The sequence below is a fragment of the Phoxinus phoxinus genome (assembly GCF_949152265.1).
Source record: "Phoxinus phoxinus genome assembly, chromosome: 8".
NCBI classification, from domain to species: domain Eukaryota; kingdom Metazoa; phylum Chordata; class Actinopteri; order Cypriniformes; family Leuciscidae; genus Phoxinus; species Phoxinus phoxinus.
In genome coordinates this window covers 29,186,855-29,195,515 of record NC_136883.1, presented here as the reverse complement: position 1 = coordinate 29,195,515, position 8,661 = coordinate 29,186,855, and the positions used below count along the sequence as shown (strand labels likewise).

The 8,661-nt window shown below is 37.4% G+C and overlaps 1 long non-coding RNA gene across 1 annotated transcript; it reads left to right on the top strand.

The window, feature by feature from the left end:
- The first annotated feature begins 791 nt into the window (after positions 1-791).
- On the top strand, positions 792-7,563 carry LOC307002869. Its single transcript, XR_013798568.1, has 5 exons — positions 792-1,197; positions 2,227-2,247; positions 2,372-2,430; positions 4,584-4,744; positions 7,339-7,563. It is a non-coding gene; the product is annotated as an uncharacterized lncRNA (long non-coding RNA).
- The last annotated feature ends 1,098 nt before the right edge of the window (positions 7,564-8,661 follow it).

Sequence of the window (8,661 nt, the reverse complement as noted above, 5' to 3'; positions counted from 1 at the left end):
ACCAATATAGCACTTGAAATAATAAGCCAACCCTCATAATATGATAAGTTAAAGGGGTGGTAAAATGCCCTTTTCACAAGATGTAAAATAAATCTCTAATATCCCCAGAGTGTGTGTGTAAAGTTTTAGCACAAAATACCCCACAGATATTTTTATGTACACTGTTAGACTTTGCCGTAATTTTACAGTTACTTACCGCAAAAAAGCCCAGTAAAATACCACTTATATTATTTACGGTTAACTACTGTAATATGCACTGCATTGTGGGTATTTTGTGTGAAATTTACAGTAACTTACTGTATATGGTAATTTACAGTACTTTACTGTTTACGCAAAAGCAGTAGTGCTACTGTAAATGAAGATTTCTTGAAGTGTGTAGGCTTCTTTTGACAAGGCCTGCCTCTCTGCAGTATATATGAATTGGCATATATATGCAAAGCACTATACAGGAAAAAAAAAAAATAATAATAATAATAAAAAATATGAAAAAAATAAAATAATTATCAATACATTAATAAATTAAAAAAGGATTTTAAATACAGAAATGTCGGCCCTCTGAAAAGTATAATCATGCATAGTTATATACTAAATATATTAGTTTCACCTTTTAATTTGAATTACTGAAATACATGAACTTTTGCACAATATATATATATATATATATATATATATATATATTAATATAGTTGCCTAACTTGCCTAATCATTGCCTTATAATTCGCGGGATGACTGCACTTGTGTTCATTGTGTACACAACGTATTAGGCTACTCATAGGGCTATGCATATTGTATTAATGTGTTAGGCCTATTAAACTGTCATATAAAAATGTTTTATAGTTTTTTCCCCTGTGTTCTGCAGATGAAAATCATGAATCTGCATTCTCAATAAGCAATGCACACGCTGGATGTTTAAAAGTTAAATAAAAAAAAACACGTGGATGGAAGGATTTATTTTAATCCTATATAAATAAGTCATTTTTATATTAGAATTTTCTCAAAAAACTGGTTCCCATACATAGACATTAGACCTTATTTTTTATAATTTTATAAAATTACTATTTTAATTGTTGCTCGCGTGCAAAGCCCGCGCAACAGCCTCGCAGAATGTAAACAGAGGTTTGTGTGTCAAGCGCGCGCTTATCAGACGTCCCTGCTGAGAGTGGATCGCCACAGACGCCAGCTGTGAGTTTTTCTGAGGTAAGTAGGCTACTTTAACTGAACAAATTTCTTTTATGTTACAAATTTACAGCGTAAACTATTACCAATATCAATTAAATATAGCTATGTATGAAGAAAGTTAATAATAAAATCTAATAGGCTATTATTACTAAAAGGACAGTCTGAAGGAACTTAGTTTTCCTCAAAAACTGCCGCTTTCATATCCCATTATGTCTGACTGCCTTTTCCAGTCGATGGACCCAATCTAGTATTTACAAAAACAATGGTTTTCCGTAATTTTTACGACCAGTTAAGGCATATTTTACTCGTCATTTAAAAAAATACCGTTAATGTGTGTGACGTTAGGCTATTTTGAAGTTACATAGCGCGTTTTTTTTAAAGGCACTCTCTCGCGCTCTCGCTCCAGGCCGATTCTATGGGAGTGCTATGCACCCTCAAACGCAAGCAAGAGCACCCTCAATTGATACTGTAATAATATTTTGGCGCAACAGATTTGCCAAACGCCCCAGTGTATATTTGTGCTTATTTGTATTCACGCTCTGGAGAACGGAAAATTAATCCATTTACAACGCGTTTTGCAGCGGTGAGCAGCAGTAGCCAATCACAGATTACCGGTAGTTGTTGGTCTCTTGTCGATTTATGCAGGCTCGCGAATTTCGGGCTCGCGAACAAATGTCCTCTATTGAGGACAATAAAGAATGAATATGAATGTGATATGAATATGAATCCTCTCATTAACAAAGTGTAAACACGATGTAAGAGATGTATTGGACCGACAGCTGCAAACTATTTCTGAAGTGACAGCTAATAGTACATAATAGTATCATACGTGCTGGATTCACTCTGCACAGGACAGACATGCTTAAAATAGTAACGCTTTTTAACGCAATATAAAGGCAGGCTAATAGATTAATTGATACATTTTCATTGCAAAATATTTTAGAAATGCTATGCTAATTATTGGTAAAACGGCCCCCCTATCCCTTCCCCCTCTCACTCCTGCATGTTGTAGGCTAAAAAGTTATATTCTCTTCTCTCTTTTTTCAGTGTCGATTGTCATCTGATTGTGTAAGTGATCAATCTAGCAGTCATAGATCTGTGATTAATCATGTTCATAACATATAGTCATTAGCCAATAATCATCGATGAAAAAATAATGTTTCTTCTTTTTCTCTTTTGTCTGTGTCAACAGGAGCTAACTACAGCCCAAAGGGTCTTTTAAGAACCACAGCACTGAGGGTCTTTGGCTTTGTAAGTATATGTTTTGAGTAACTATCAGATGCATTATGTGATAATGGAGCCTTGCAGGCCCTACGCTTTCTTTAATTTATTCATTTAACCATATTAAATGTGTCATATTTTGGGCCCTGGTTTAACGATCTAAACGTATGATAGGGCCCTTTATGTCAAATTTATAAATTAATATAAATTGAGTTATAATAATACAACACAATCAGGAAGAATAAGTTATCAATCAAATTAAATCAGAATCAACAAAATTCATACTTCACAACACTGGAAAAAAGTTGTTTGCAACTTCCGGTTCACTGGGACTTAAATGAGCCTCAGAAGTGGCAGGAATGCATTTAAATTATTGATAACAGTGTTATGAGACTAAAGTCAGCATTAAAATCAAGATTGACCCTGTTTACTTTGTTAGCGCATATTACTAGTCTTGTGGTGAACAATGAATCCGTGCAAGTTAATACACAGAAAAAAATAGTTTGCCGTGGTAATCTATAATCAAAGTCTGAAAAGTTACTTCCAGTCTGAAATGGCGTTCCTTTTCTGATGATGTAGGCTTGACGGCTTGGGTTGGAAAACGCTTAACCACTCCCCTCAGACCGTTACTCTGCTTTGAGCGAGAGATGGAGAGGAGGAGCGCTGAAAGTAAAACCCTGCCCTCTGTTCAATATTCTGTTTCACTTGGAAATACGTCACAACACTGGAGACAAGTCGTTTGCAACTTCCGGTTCACGCGTACTTTAATGTTTTAAATAGAAGGTTTTGATTATAAAAATATAAAATGATTTAAATAATACTTTAAAGGGTTAGTTCATCCAAAATTGATAATTCTGTCAGTAATTAATCACCCTCATGTTGTTCCAACCATGTAAGTCTTTCGTTCATCTTCCGAACACAATTTAGGATATTTTTGATGAAATCTGAGAGCTGTCTCACTCCACCATAGGCTTTCAGAGGGAATGAATCTTGCTGGCCCAGAAAAGATCGTTAATATATTCCAAGTGACTACAGTGGCTCAATCTTAAAGGGTTAGTTCACCCAAAAATGAAAATAATGTAATTAATGACTCACCCTCATGTCGTTCTAAGCCCGTAAGACCTCCGTTCATCTTCGGAACACAGTTTAAGATATTTTAGATTTAGTCCGAGAGCATTCTGTCCCTCCATTGAAACTGTATATACAGTATACTGTCCATGTCCAGAAAGGTAATAAAAACATCATCAAAGTAGTCCATGTGACATCAGTGGTTAGTTAGAAGTTTTTGAAGCATCGAAAATACTTTTTGGTCCAAAAATAACACAAAATAAGACTTTATTCAGCATTGTATTCTCTCCCGGGTCTGTTGTCAATCCTTCACAGTTACGCTGATGGCGTAAGACGCTGATGACGTGTTATCTGGTGCGCCCGAGCTTCATTTATAGACTGAGGGAGACGCACGCTGTAAAAGTGTCTCATCCGCGACATGCACATTTACGCACCATTAAAAAAATGATATCCACGCAAACAATGTAGAATAGCTTGAATATAGCGTGCGTCTCCCTCAGACTGTAAACGAAGCTCGGGCGCACCAGATAACACGTCATCAGCGTCTTACGTCAGCAGCGTCACTGCGGAGTCCTGAACGCAGATTCACAACAGACCCGGGAGAGAATACAATGCTGAATAAAGTCTTATTTTGTGTTATTTTTGGACCAAAAAGTATTTTCGATGCTTCAAAAACTTCTAACTAACCACTGATGTCACATGGACTACTTTGATGATGTTTATATTACCTTTCTGGACATGGACAGTATACTGTATATACAGTTTCAATGGACGGACAGAAAGCTCTCGGACTAAATCTAAAATATCTTAAACTGTGTTCTGAAGATGAACGGAGGTCTTACGGGCTTAGAACGACATGAGGGTGAGTCATTAATTACATTATTTTCATTTTTGGGTGAACTAACCCTTTAAGTTTATCAAGCGACGAGAATATTTTTTGTTTGCAAAAAAAAACACAAAAATAACAACTTTATTCCACTATTAATTTCCTTCTCTCTGGGCCTCGAGTGAGTTCACTAGTATAACTGTGCAGCGCGTCTGTGTTAGAGGGCCGCTTTTAAAGATGACTACTGTATGTGTTAATATGAAAATGTAAGACCTGTGTTTGTTTTAAGATTCTTTTTAAGGATCAACCCTGAAGAGGTTGTGCACGGCCAAAGTTGGCACAAGTCGAAAGACAGGAGGTGTTGTAAAGAGAAAGGTGACTGCCATCAACTCCCGGGTAGCAACGTTTCTGCAGAGGCTCACCGAAATTGAGTGGAGAACATCAAATTAGGTAAGTTTCTTATGCAGTGCTGGACTGGTACAAAAAATTGGCCCGGACAGGCCACCACAATCAGTCAGACACCAACACCAGTACACAATTTTTGCAGTTCCATTAAATATTTGTCCCTGCTGTTCTCAGGGTGTCCGTGAATCCTTTAAAGGACAACTCCGGTGAAAAATGAACCTAGGGGTAATTAACACATGGTTACCGAGTAGATCGTTCTCTGGGATGCGTTTTCATGATAATCGAATGTAAAGAGTTTTATCTCTAAATACAGATTAGCTTATAACGCTAGTATATGGGGCAGAGAGTAAGTTTAAGTAAATCGCTAGTTAATACCACTAACAAGGCTCAAAATAGCCTCACACTAACACGGTAGCATAATGAGGGTCCTTACATGCAAACCGAAGCATTGAGAACTTTGTAAGTGTACAAACAGTTTAATAAGAAGATATTTTATAAAGACAGTACATTACGCGTATTCAGACACAGCCATCTTGGAAAACAGTCTCGACAAGTCGAGCAACGATTGCCATGCTAAGTGATTTGAACTGTGACTTTAAATCTTCTGTTGTTTCCGGAAGAAAGCACTGAACGTAACAGAGAAAATAAATAAATTTGTAAAATAAATACAAATAATAATACAAAAATGAACAAGTCACAGTTCATATCACTTAGCACAGCGTTCGTTGCTCGACTTGTCGAGACTGTTTTCCAAGATGGCTGCTGTCTGTAAACGCGTAATGTACTGTCTTTATTAAGTATCTTCTTATTAAACTGTTTGTACACTTACAAAGTTCTCAATGCTTCGGTTTGCATGTAAGGACCCTCATTATGCTACCGTGGTAGTGTGAGGCTATTTTGAGCCTTGTTAGTGGTATTAACTAGCGATTTACTTTAACTTACTCTCTGCCCCATATACTAGCGTTATAAGCTAATCTGTATTTAGAGATAAAACTCTTTACATTCGATTATCATGAAAACGCATCCCAGAGAACGATCTACACTGTAACCATGTGCTAATTACCCCTAGGTTTATTTTTCACCGGAGTTTTCTTTTATAGGAACACTCCACCGTTTTTTAAAATAGGGCTTATTCACCGTCTTTCCTACATTTAGATAGGTGGGCAAATGCATTTGTCTCAGTGCATGCATTGTTTTAGTTTGACAGGGTCGGCGCTTGCTTAGCTTAGCATAATGAATGGAATCCTTTGTTGCCAGCTACCATGTACTGAGTAAAAGTGATAAAAAATAAAACACCTAATTACTACTGCGTATTCACAAGTACAAATAGCGATGCAGATTAAGACTAGGTGATTTCCAAGGCAGATATTGACTTGGGACTATATCATGGTGAAGCACAGGCGAAGCACTGCTACTTGGGCGCAGAGATATCACGCAACACATGAAATCTGTCAACTTACCGGCGTGACCTGCACCGAGTATCTTCGCTTTTGGATTGTGTTGAGTTTATTTCAGTCGGCATAGGTTGGCATATTCCCCCACACTCACACCACCAGTTTGTGTTGGCTCTCATCCTCACGTCCTCAGGTTGTTGAGCGATCGCAACCTCCTCCTCCTGTTCTATTTCCAAAGCACGCAGCTCCTCTTCTGAAAACTCTGGTTCATAGAGGTATGGTTCTGGAGCTTGACTGTCTGAGAAGTCACCCTCTTCGTCTCTCACAAAATCAGCCATGTTCATCGCCATTTACTATGTCTACTGTAGGAAAAATAGCCAGCTACTATTATGTTGACTGGGATTTCATGTGTTGCGTGATATCTCTGCACTCAAGTAGCAGTGCTTCGCCTGTGCTTCACCCTAATATAGTCCCAAGTCAAAATCTGTCTAGGAAATCGCCTAGTCTTAATCTGCATTGCTATTTGTACTCGTTGTGAATACGCAGGCCACAAGAAGTAATTAGGTGTTTTTTTTTATATCACTTTTACTCAGAACATGCTAGCTGGCAACAAAAGATTCCATTCATTATGCTAAGCTAAGCTAGTGGCGACCCTGCCAAACTAAAACAACGCATGCACTGAGACAAAAGTCTAAATTTAAAGGTGCTCTAAGCGATGTCACGCATTTTTTAGGCCAAACATTTTTTTGTCACATACAGCAAATATCTCCTCACTATCCGCTAGCTATCTGTCTCCTGAACACACTCTAAAAAAACGCGGTCTCTGTAGACACCCCAGGCTCCACAAACAGCAACAAAAACAAACTGGACTAACCCGCACCACAACATAACAAACAGTGTTCCAGCCAATAACCGACAAGAAGGATTTGGGGGTGGGGTTTGGGTTGTTAGTGCGCGGATGAGGAGGAGGGAGGGTCTAGCTAGCCTCCGTTTTGTTTGGCAATAGTTCGAACGTCAACAAGAAGTGACGTCACCCAGGATCGCTTAGAGAACCTTTAAGAAAGACGGTGATTAAGCTCATATTACATGTGCGGTGCTACCAAATCTGGTGCTGGTGCTACAATCTGTAGAACTTGCTGTTTGAGTGTGTTATGTCCAAGGATGTATTATTTATTTATTTATTTATTTATTTATTTATTTTTCCCTTTCTCCCTGTTTCTCTCTCTCTCTACTTCCCATAAGCAGAAAGGAATTGCTGCCACCTGACGCCAATGATCGGGTGTAAATCTGCTGTGATTGGAGGAGAGGAAGCTTTGGGGGCAAAAGCAGCACCATTCCTCAGATCAGTTATTTATTTGTAAACTTTTGTTGTATTGTTCTTTATCATACAAATGTATATTGTTATTTTTTTGGGATTAGTAGAGAGGTGGGTGCCATTTCCTTTTGATTTAATTTCCTCTTGTTTTAGCTGAGAACTGTTTGTGTATTTTGTATTTGATTTAAGAAAAAAAAAAAAATTGTGTATTGTCATGATCTGCTTTTACTTGTTATGCATGAATTTCTCTTTTAAATGTTGCATCACAATAAGTAAATTGAATGTAATTAATTGTGATAGTAAATAATAAATATGCTGATGTACATGAACTCAAGTAACTTTTTTGGAATTTATTCAATTCAATAGCATTAATAGTGTAAAATAAATGAAAAATAAGTTGCAGTAAGGATATTGTACTGTAAAATGAAACTGCGGTAAGGGCATCATACTGTAAAATTAAATTGCAGTAAGGCATCTTACTGTAAAATTAAATTGCAGTAAGGCATCTTACTGTAAAATTAAATTGCAGTAAGGAAATCATACTGTAAAATGAAATTGCAGTAAGGGTATCTTACTGTAAAATGAAATTGCGGTAAGGGTATCTTACTGTAAAATGAAATTGCGGTAAGGCCATCTTACTGTAAAATAAAATTGCAGTAAGGGCATCATACCGTAAAACACATTTACAGGTAAGCTACTGTAAAGTGGAACTTACAGTAACTTACTGGCAATAGTGCTGCCAGTAAGTTACCGCAAAAATACAATAAAATGTCTAACAGTGTAGCATGTTAAAGTTGTCACTTTTTGAGGATTTGCAAAAAAGCACCATTTTGTGCCTGGCCCTCAGCTGCTGCAGAGGGCGGGGTTTCAAGAGCGTGTGTGTGTGTGTGTGTGTGTGTGTGTGTGTGTAGCAGTTGCGATTACCTCATGCAGACACTAAAATGACAGAAACTGTTCTGCCTTTATTGTTAAAACGGAGTCAGACAAAGATGGAGCGATTTAAGAAGTTACATGTAGAATGCAACAGGACATCTCTGAATGGTTAGTTGATGAATTTGTGTTGCTGATGTGGAGTTATATCTTCAATTAGGATATTCTGTCATGGTAATCTATCAATCATTCGTATACTGTTGTGAGATGCACACAATGACTTTCTATTGCATGTGAAAAGATGGATGCTAAAGTTTGAGCTGACTTAATCTTATACAACAACTTTCTTCTCAACATGGACTGAGTGTTCCCAGGGGCGGAGT